The 10873-nt window shown below is 41.5% G+C and overlaps 1 pseudogene; it reads right to left on the bottom strand.

Annotated features, from left to right (window-relative positions):
* Positions 1-7142: 7142 nt before the first annotated feature.
* On the bottom strand, positions 7143-7511 carry LOC147452455 (uncharacterized; annotated as a pseudogene).
* Between the last annotated feature and the right edge of the window lie 3362 nt (positions 7512-10873).

Raw genomic sequence — 10873 nt, 5'->3', positions numbered from 1 at the left:
ATTCTATTTGTAACACCCCCCTCATCCAAATTATGACTCTTTCAATGATAGCTCACTCCACATGTAGACACACAGGTACATACATTTTTCGATGCAGAATATCCTCCAGGTATGTCCCTCTAGTACGTCACTTCCTTTTTTCTACTTTATTCATATGCATTGTCTTGTCAACTGAATACTCCAGCACTGCTATGGTTAGGGCTTACTACTTGCACTGTATGAAATTTTTATTGACATGATTATTCATTAGCTATGCAGCTCCTCATATGAGCTAGGGTGCTCTAGGATATAGAGCCACAATTTTTAAGTGCTTTGTTACTGGAACATACTCTAATTTGGTGTCAAATAGGTGGCAAATGTTTTCTTTTTATGCCTTGCTTAGTCCATTGGTCACAAACACACAGATTCGCCGATCTAGGCAGTGTGCAAACATTCATCCTGTGCCGATTCGCCAATTTAGGTAGCACACAACACACAATAGATTCAGAAGTTTACATAATACAAGTGCAGATTCATCGGTTTAGGCAGCACAAGTGTCGATTTGCCGATTTAGGCAACACGTTGGGTGTAGATTTTCCAGTTTAGGCAACACCGATCACAAAATCATGCTGTAGTAGCTAGCCACCATTATAACTGGTATGATTTTGTCACCCGGGTATACAAAATGAAGGATATTTGGATTTGGATTTGCAATGGGTACATGTTGGTAGATGTTTGGATTTGGATTTGGAATGGATATATGATGATTTTCTATCGTGATAGTGTTGAACTTGAGATTGATGAGAATTCATTATTGAATGATGAGTGTGACCAAAGATATTCTGATTTATCAGGGTATGACATATATTGTTTATTCTAGTGGTATGGACACTAGAATAGGTAGTATGTGGATGACGACAGACATAAGCAATGTTGTCTAATTTTATGGATTTTTCTTTTACTATGTGGTAGTTTCGATACAGATTTCTAATCATTGCTTTTGACAAGTATTGTTTGCAGATTTTTATCTTCGCAACTGAGGACAATTGCTTTCCAATGGAGAGGTATCTTATGGAATTGATATTTTACTATTTTTGCAGCTGGCAGGTGGAAAAGTCTGGACCGAGCTAAGCCTATGCGAATGGAAATATATATTGTGTACATTTTATTATTCAAGTGCTCTTTTATGAGCTTTGGCCATTTATGACCGGCCAGCCAGTTTGTACTCAATTTGACCATTCAAGAAATCTATAAATCAAATATGTGCAAGAGGGAAATGGTCACTCTTGCACGGGGGGAGATTGCACCCAGTGCTTGTGTCTTCTTCTTTCCTCTCCTCTCTTCTATCCCTCTCGCCGTGCTGGCGTAGCACTCCGCTCTAGGAAGTGCACCTGCACGTTCTCTCTCTCTCATGTTAGATTTGCTATGGTGTTTACGCATACACGATTGTGCAGGTATGGAGATCTATTGATTTATTGTTTGTAGCGTGTTATTTTGTAATGGAAATGGCCTATGAACTTTGAGAGTAGCAGAATTAGGAAATTAGGTGAAGCACTTTTGAGAGATTACTTTGTGAGCATAGCGGGTGAACTTAATTGATGGTAGCAACATAAACATGGTACTTAGTTAACTTGGCATGAACAATACTTTTGCAAGAGAGAGAGTTTAGAGAACATGACAATAGTTGAGGACCGGATTCATATGGAGCCGATCCCCCCTCCAATAGGCATTTGTATTATAGTTTCTCCCACAAAGAGAGACTTGGTACAATAAAATCTTTGTGTTCCTTGTGACCTTGGTGATGCAATGAAGATGGAAAGCTTCATGCATCACAAACATAACATAACATAAACTTGAAGAAAGCATTAACTATCCCAAGCCTCAATCCCAAGGCCTCAAACACCTTCAAAGGTGGAGAGAGCTAGCGGGGAATGAAGGTAGGGAAGAGGAAGAAGAAACATTCCATAGGAGAAAGAAATAGTTCCTCACTTATCATTACTCTTCTTGCTAGCATACAAAATAACATAGTAATGGAGATGGAGAAGATGGAAAGCTTAAGCATTGAAGAATAGCTCTTGGTTGGATTTGCATTCCATAGCCAAGAGTGTTGGTGTAGGCTTTCACTCTCACAAGCTTGGAGAAGGAGGTGGTGTTCCTCAACTTTCACCAAGTGAGAATGGCTTTCCAAATGAGTCTCTGTGTGTGGAGTATATCCCCCTAGCACCCCACTTCCTTGCTTTGGGCAAAATTTCTACATGCTACAAGCTCATTGGACCCCTCTCCCCTTAGCCAATCACATGTAGCATGCAATCAAGCACATGGGTAGTCTTTTGACAAGTGTCCTCCTTACCCCTTAGAGAGAAAGAGCTTGAAAATATCTAGATATTTGTTAGATGGAAGTACAAGCTCATTGGACCCCTCTTTAACCCAACCAATACCATTCAAGCACACCATGTGGTTAAACTTAGTGAGAGTCTGACATGTGTCCCATGTGCTCTTTTAGAATTCCCCTAACTTTGAGATTTTTATGCATAGGAAGTTTCTCAAGCAACTTCCTCATTAAGTGTGTAGGTTCTCTTTTTGACTCAAGCATCTTAGCCCCATGCACAGGAAGCTTCTCAAGAAACTTCCTCATTAAATGTGACAGGTACCTCAAGTACCTTAGTCATCAAGCATGACAAGTACCTTAGGTGGAGTTCCCACCTCAAGCACAACCCTAGCTTGCTTAAGTTTAGGTCGGGTTCCCACCTCAAGCACAACCCTAGCTTGTTTAAGTTTAGGTCGGGTTCCCACCTCAAGCACAACCCTAGCTTGCTTAAGTTTAGGTCAGGTTCCCACCTCAAGCACAACCCTAGCTTGCTTAAGGTTCCCACCTCAAGCACAGCCCTAGCTTGCTTAAGTTTAGGTCGGGTTCCCACCTCAAGCTTAGCCCTAGCTTGCTTAAGGTCAAAGGAATTTTAACACTAACCATTGGAGGTCTTTAATGAAGCTAACCCTAAGGTCTTTTAAGCTCCATTAGATGCACATTGCTCTTTGAAAGACTACCTCCTTTTACACCCTTAGTGAGATGTAACCATCTCTCCCCTTGGTCCCTTGCTGAGGTAACTTACTCTAGTGCAACATTGTAAGCATTGACAAGGTTCATGTTATCCTTAAGCTAGGTTCTTTGCATTCACCTAGCATCTTTAAAAGAATAATTCATAAAATTAATAAAATATCGTCAGATAATCTTACCGTTTCTTAATACCTTGTCTTCATGTCATATGATGGACTCAGGTTGAAGTACTTCTTCTTGATCTTTGAGTTTTGGAGGGTTTGCAACAACTATTGCTTCTTTTGATGGTGCTCCTTTGTAAGGCTTATGTAGGTTCTCATGGAAAACATTGTGCATGAGCCAATGGTTGGGCAACTTCAATTGATAAGCCATATCATTGACTGGCTTAATAATTTTAAGGACCATAGTATCTTTTTGCTAGTTTAGCATCATACTCTTGGTGGTCCGTAGGACTCTTACCCGTAGTATGCCTCAGATGAGCCTTGAGAAACTTTAGCAAGACCCAGTCATTTTCCTTAAAGGCTAAGGCTCTTTTGTGCTTATTAGCAGTAGCCCTTTTTGCTTTCCTGTGAGATGGATATAACCCCTTTAATCTTTGGAAAAGATTCTTGTAGGTCTCAGCTATATTCATCAGCAGCGAAGATCTTCCCCTGTAATTGAAGTAGTAATGGACTTTTGGATCTTCCCTCTTTAACCTCCAAAGGTGCTTTCCCCATTGAAGTATGTACAATGTCATTGTATGCATACTCTATAAGAGGTAGGTACTTCTATCATCGAGAACATTGATCTACTTCCATGACATAGGCTTTTAGTAGATTCAAGAATCATTAGATTAGTTATTTCACTTTGGTCATCCGTTTGTGGATGATAGGCCGAAAGAGAAATTTAATCTACTTCCTAGATTCTCAAAGAGACCCTTTTAGAACTTACTGGTCATTCTAGGATCTTTCTCCGACACTATGGATGTTGGAAATCCATGATGCTTGAAAATTTGAGATCTGAAGAGGGTTGCCATTTGATGTGCCTTAATAGTCTTTTTGACAAGCATAGACTGTGTTTTCTTGTTAATCCTGTCAACTGGAACAATCCAAGTTGCTTCCCTCGATCAATTTTCAACTTTTGGTATACCATGCATTTTTGAAACATACTCTTGTATGTGTACTTTTCATGGTAGACCAACAAAAATACATTTCTACTCCTCGAAGAGTAGGCTATGGAATCCCTCTTTGCCCCGCATAAGGAGAAGTATGGGATTCATACATGACTTTCGTATTGTATGGGTGATTAACACATAGCCTATTGCCGTTTGGAAGATAACCATCCTTCAAGGTGAATGGTTCTTGTTTCTTCCCTATTGTAAAGGCTGTAATTACATACTTAAAGTCTTGATCAGTAGCATACTCATCTATCATAAAAGATAGATCATTTTAAGCTGCTATAGACACCACATTTACCCTTGGTCATTGTGAAAGTGCATCGACCACTTGATTGTGCTTGCCAACAATGTGAGTGATATGAAATTTAAATTTCAAAAAGAAATTTTCCCACCTCATTTGTTTGTCGGAGAGCTTGGTTTGCATCATGAAGTTATTGAGGCTTTGTGATCCATTCATAGGATGAATGGAGTCCCTAAGAAAAAGTGTTTCCATGTGTTCAGGGCATATAGAATAGCTAGTAGTTCTTGTTCGTATTTGCCCAATACTCACTTATCGAAGTTGAGTCTTCGACTCTCATATGCTATGGCATGCCCTTCTTGAAGCAAAATAGCTCCAAGGGAATTACCACTAGCATCACATTGGACCTCAAATGGCTTTGAGAGATCTAGTAGTGTGAGCACACGTTGAGAAATAAGATTCTCCTTAAGCTTCTTTAAAAGCTTCTTGCACTTTTGCAGTCCATAAATACTTACGTTCTTTTTATGTTAAGTCATGTAATAGACCTGCTATTAGTGAGTTTTTTTTTTTTTAATTGAAGCATCTATAGTATGTACACATACCTATAAAGCTTTGTACCTCATGTAGATTCCTTGGATTAGGCCATCCTCTTATTATCTCTAACTTTGTTGGATCCATATGGATGCCATCCTTAGAGATAATGTGACCTAACTATCGAATCTCTTATAGGAAACATTCACTTTTCTTTTGACTAATTAACAGCTTATTCTCTCTCACAACTTGAAACATTACCTGGAGGTGTTGCTTGTACTCCTCAAGAGAATTTGAGTGGCTTGAAGATTTTTGTCCATCATGAGTTTGAATGTGTCTAAAGCATTTGTCAGGCCAAAACTTGTAAATTTCCTTACCCGTTAGAGAGAAAGAGCTTGAAAATATCTAGATATTTGTTAGATGGAAGTACAAGCTCATTGGACCCCTCTTTAACCCAACCAATAGCATTCAAGCACACCATGTGGTTAAGCTTAGTGAAAGTCTGATATGTGTCCCATGTGCTCTTTTAGAATTCCCCTAACTTTGAGATTTTTATGCATAGGAAGTTTCTCAAGCAACTTCCTCATTAAGTGTGTAGATTCTCTTTTTGACTCAAGCATCTTAGCCCCCATGCACAGGAAGCTTCTCAAGCAAATTCCTCATTAAATGTGACAGGTACCTCAAGTACCTTAGTCCTCAAGCATGACAAGTACCTTAGGTGGAGTTCCCACCTCAAGCACAACCCTAGCTTGCTTAAGTTTAGGTCGGGTTCCCACCTCAAGCACAACCCTAGCTTGTTTAAGTTTAGGTCAGGTTCCCACCTCACGCACAACCCTAGCTTGCTTAAGTTTAGGTTGGGTTCCCACCTCAAGCACAGTCCTAGCTTGCTTAAGGTTTCCACCTCAAGCACAACCCTAGCTTGCTTAAGTTTAGGTTGGGTTCCCACCTCAAGCACAGTCCTAGCTTGCTTAAGGTTTCCACCTCAAGCACAACCCTAGCTTGCTTAAGTTTAGGTTAGGTTCCCACCTCAAGCTCAGCCCTAGCTTGCTTAAGGTCAAAGGACTTTTAACACTAACCATTGGAGGTCTTTAATGAAGCTAACCCTAAGGTCTTTTAAGCTCCATTAGATACACATTGCTCTTTGAAAGACTACCTCCTTTTAGACCCTTAGATGTAACCATCTTTCCTCTTGGTCCCTTGCTAAGGTAAGTTTAGAAGCACTTATTTCACATTGCTCTTTGATAGACTATCTCCTTTTGGACCCCTATTGAGATGCAACCATATCACCTTTTGGTCCCGTATTGAGATAGGTCTAGAAGCACATGTCTCTATTCTAACTCTCGTTCCCGTTTATTCTCCCACATTAAATGATCAATTTAATATAAGAAAATCATTTGGTAAAGTTAGATATTATATTTTATGATATATTTTATGTATTTGCAGGGCGCCACGACTTTCGTTTGTAGCATAGTTAGAGATGAGGGGTGAATGATGACCGAACTATTGCATTGCATGTGTGCTGGGAAACCAATCAACACCAGATAGTGAACTAGCAAGTGGATGCTTAGTAGATAAAGAGTGGAAGGGGCACTCAGGAGGAAGGGATGTCTCAATGTAAGCACCAAGTAAATCCAGCTTGAAAAATGGATTTGAAGAGGTATTCTCAGTAGCTTCAAGGAGAGGCCAGAGCTTGGATTTTATGAAATCCTTGGCAAGGTGTTGTTTGTTTCTAGATTGTCGTCTCGACTGCAAGGATTGATGGCACTCAAGGGTTTGGGCTTGGAGCCACATTTGTGTAAGCATCCTTTGCAGTAAGTGCAGAGGAACGGTGGCCAAGAGGTGCTTCTCCTTGATGGAAGGGAGAGGTTAGCCCGTGAAGGCGACTCTGCAGGTGGTGTTGATGCATGAGTAGCAGATAGGGGGAACTCCACTGGCACCGAATAGGTACCTCCTGGAGGTGAAGTGAGGGTGCTATCAAGCAAGGCAGCAATGCACTCAGCTAGTGGTTCCTTTGGTGTGCTGCCAATAGAGCCGGGATGAGTAGTGGGACATTCTCCATAGAGGGCTTCAGTTGGCTCAGTTTGGTTGGATTGAACCGTGCCGCTGATTTTAGTAGCATGACAAGGGCAGGGTAAGTGTGCAGGGTCTGCAGTTGCACACCGTACCATGGGTGGTTGGACCACTCACTCAGCCAAGTTGGCAGGAAGGGCGCCAACATTGTTTGCGAGGTGTCGGGGCACAAACGTGCACATCGCCATCTGTGGCAACTGTTGGGGCAGCATCACCATCATCCACTACAACAGAGATAGTAGCGGCATTGGCCGCATGGATTGCAGCAATGACGGCAGCAACTGAGGCTGCATCAATAGGTTCGGGTGCTTTGGGTGGCTGCCATCCGCCCGCAGGATTTTTGCCAAAACATCATTGTTTTCAGCAGCAACACCTTCGTCTTCTGAGGCGTCAGGGAGGACAACATGGTCGTCGACAAGGGTTGCAGCACCATTGTCGACTGCTGAGCAATGCTCTTCTACTGAAGCAAGAAATGCCTCCATGATGGCAGTGTTGGCTTCGAGTGCAACCAAGTCAACCAGTTTGGCATCGCCTGTAGGCGGCAGGCCGAGCTTGGGTGGATTTCATTTTCTTGGTGATTTGAGAGAGGGTCCTCAATGGAGGTAGAGGCACCCTCAGCTTCAGAGCCAAGAAACTGAGTGAGAGCATGCAAGGGTGTGTCCGGGTTGGCTACGCCTATAGCAGGTTGTGCTTGGGTGGGTTTGTTCACTACAACAGGGTGGTTGGAGAAAAGGGCCCCATCGCAGGCAGCAACATCAAGAGGCTGCGCAAGGGCTCGCATGGGAGACAGGGTGCCACCGCGTAGGAGAAGAGGCTCTGTTGAGGGCTTGGTAGGCTTGCTAGAGGGCTTCCAGAAGAACCATGACTAGGTTCTTCGCCCATAGCAGTAGGGAATGTGTAGGAGGTTACATGGGTGGGCTTCTCACAAAAAAGGGTTTCTTGGAATCGCGATGATACCATGTAGAGAAGAGAAGGAGAGATCTCACAGAGAGAGTGAGTGAGAGAGATAAAGCAAGAAAGTTATATACACATGATGGCAAGTTGTTACAAGTTTATAAGGTTCATGTGATTCATGGGGATTCAAGCCGTTTGACATCTCATGTGATGACATGGATGGATGATGTGGATGAATGTTCCCACAGTGGCCCCCTCTCATTCTCAACTAGTGGATTCACTATTCCCTACAAATTCTTTTTCATGAGATACCCCTTTACCTTGGCATGCCAAGGATTAAAACCTTAGCCATCGGCCTTTGTTGGAGACTCTTTGCCCATTATAGACTTGGGTGATCTTACCAAAGAAAAAAGGTTCTTTAGGAGCTGTTTAACCTTTTACAATGTGGGGCACACAAAAAGATGTAGAGGTATGACAATGGCCTACAAGAGATAGGTAATGATGCTCCCTCCTGAGCAATGCTCAAGTAATAGTCAAAGTAAATTACATAAGAGAATTTTGATTCTGTGTAGCCTTTTAATGAGGATTTGAATATGAAATTGAAAACTTAAAAGGAAAATTGATTAAAAGAGGAATCGATTAATGTTATGCCTTTGACCATAGAGAACAAGCTTGAGAGGATGGCAAAATGGTGGCTCTTTGTGGAGTTGAGGGTGCAACCTCGTGTGCTTCTCCTCCTTGATGGGGCGACCCTAGATGGGTGTTGTGTAGTGGAAGAATTCATGGAGAAGCTGAGGTTGGTTATGCAACTAAGTGCGCCATGTGAAAGAGCTTGAGAAACTAAGGGGCTTCGCTAAGAAGCTTCAGCTTGAAGCATTTCTCAATGCTTACCTTGGTTTATAGGACCACAAGCATTAGAGGCAAGGCTCAGGAGTAGAATGCCATATGAGGGAAGACCCATTTATTTGATGAGAGGTTCAGCTGCCATGGCCACATTTAGCAACATTGACTTCATAAATTTCCCTAAGATGCTTGGGAGCCTTTAGATCTCACGTCCTTTGGTATTAAAAAGACCACATGATCCCTTTTTTGCCTAAACCAAGAAGAGCTATCACCTATATCTAGTTCCTCATTACTTTGGATTTTAAGGAAGGGCAATGGCACCTTCTAGGTATGTGCCTAAGCATTAATAACCCAAATCTTATTTTCCTAAATGCAAATGCATATAAAGTATGAATCAATCAAGTGCAAAGAGAGGACCGCTTGATCTAGCATAAAGTGATAGAGTTCCTAGGATGTGAATTGGGCTAAGGCATGATGATAATCCATCGTGAGTCTCTAATACCACATGATGAGGTTAGGGTTAAGGTGAATGGGGTATCAGTAGCATTCATGGGTGCTAACCATAATGTAATGCTAATAACAACTCAATCAATTAAAAAGACAATATATGCAAATGAGGTAGAAATGAATTAAGAAAATGAACTCGATACAAGGTGATTATATAGGCAAAAGCAAGGCTTATAGGATGAGGTAAGCAGTGATGGTAGGCATGCAAGTCGAGGTAGTTCTAGCTAGATGAACGAGTGTGTGTGTGTGTGGCTTCTTGTGCGAGAAGCTCCAAGTCTCTCCCCCCCCCCCCCCCCCCCACCAAAAAAAAAAAAAACAAAACAAAACCTTCTTCCAAATTCTCCTTTTCTCAATTGCTCACAAGCCAAGCATAATTGAGCGCACGAGAGATCTTGATGGATAAAACCATCATCAAGCGGCCAAGGAGGTCATCATGAATAGCTAATACCCACAATTTAATGCTAATGCCCACAATTTAATGCATCACAAGCCCTATGGGGTGCCCAAATCTTATAGCCTTAATGACCAAGCAGTGTTTTGGAAAATCCTTTATCTCAATCTTTAAAAAATCCCTTTAAGCCAATACTCAAGTGGCCAAGGAGGTCATCATGAATGGCTAATGCCCACAATTTAATGCATCACAAGACCTATGGGGTGCCCAAATCTTATAGCCTTAATGACCAAGCAATGTTTTGGAAAATCCTTTATCTCAATCATCCAAAAATCCCTTTAAGCCAATACTCAAGCATAACTTACACTATTTCTCGCAGAATTAAAACAAAAATCTACCTTTTTAATCTCCTCTCAAGTGACTATCTAGATGGATGAAGTCTAAGCTGAGACACATCTTTCTCAAGCACTGGCTCTCTTCTTTTCCCCTTGGAGAAGTAGAGCGTCACAACAATGCAAGTTTTGCACCAACCATCGTGGCATACCTCTAGCCTGTTCATTTTAAACCAAATCCTCATCTTGGCATATCTCTAGCCTATTCATTTTCTACCATATCCTCATGAATTACATCTTGTAAATTTGGAGCAAAAAATGCTAAAAAAATGGCAGATCTGTATCATCATTTGACACCTGCATAAGCAACTTATGTGGCTCATTAGGAATTACATTCATACTCCCACTATTGAACAAAGGCAACAATGTATCATATGCATTCAGTGAACTTGTATATATCTCCGTGGTACATGCTAACACGGGATGAACTGCATCTTCTACAAAAACAATATCTTGACTAATCAAGATATGCTTCTTTTTTAGATGATACAGCTTGTAACCTTTGGTTTATAGACCGTAACCAACAAAAATACATTTCACAATCTTATCATCGAACTCCAGTGTTGTTGCATAGGCACTAAAAGAAACCAAATACACACAAATGACCAATGGATGGCCTCTTGCCATGCCAAGACTCATAAGGAGAGATAGATTGCAATGCTTTAGTGGGACACCTCTTTAGTACAAATGAACACACATGATAGCCTCAAGCCAAAATGCATTTGGCAAAGCGTGGCTTTTGACCATACATTGTGCCATCCCCATAAATGACATGTTTTTCCTCTCTGTAATGTCATCTTGTTGAGGGGTATATGGA

The sequence above is a fragment of the Adiantum capillus-veneris genome, chromosome 8 (genome assembly GCF_014529385.1).
Source record: "Adiantum capillus-veneris isolate H3 chromosome 8, ASM1452938v2, whole genome shotgun sequence".
NCBI lineage: Eukaryota > Viridiplantae > Streptophyta > Polypodiopsida > Polypodiales > Pteridaceae > Adiantum > Adiantum capillus-veneris.
The sequence above is the reverse complement of the archived record's forward strand: the minus strand, read 5'-3'. Positions and strand labels throughout refer to the sequence as shown.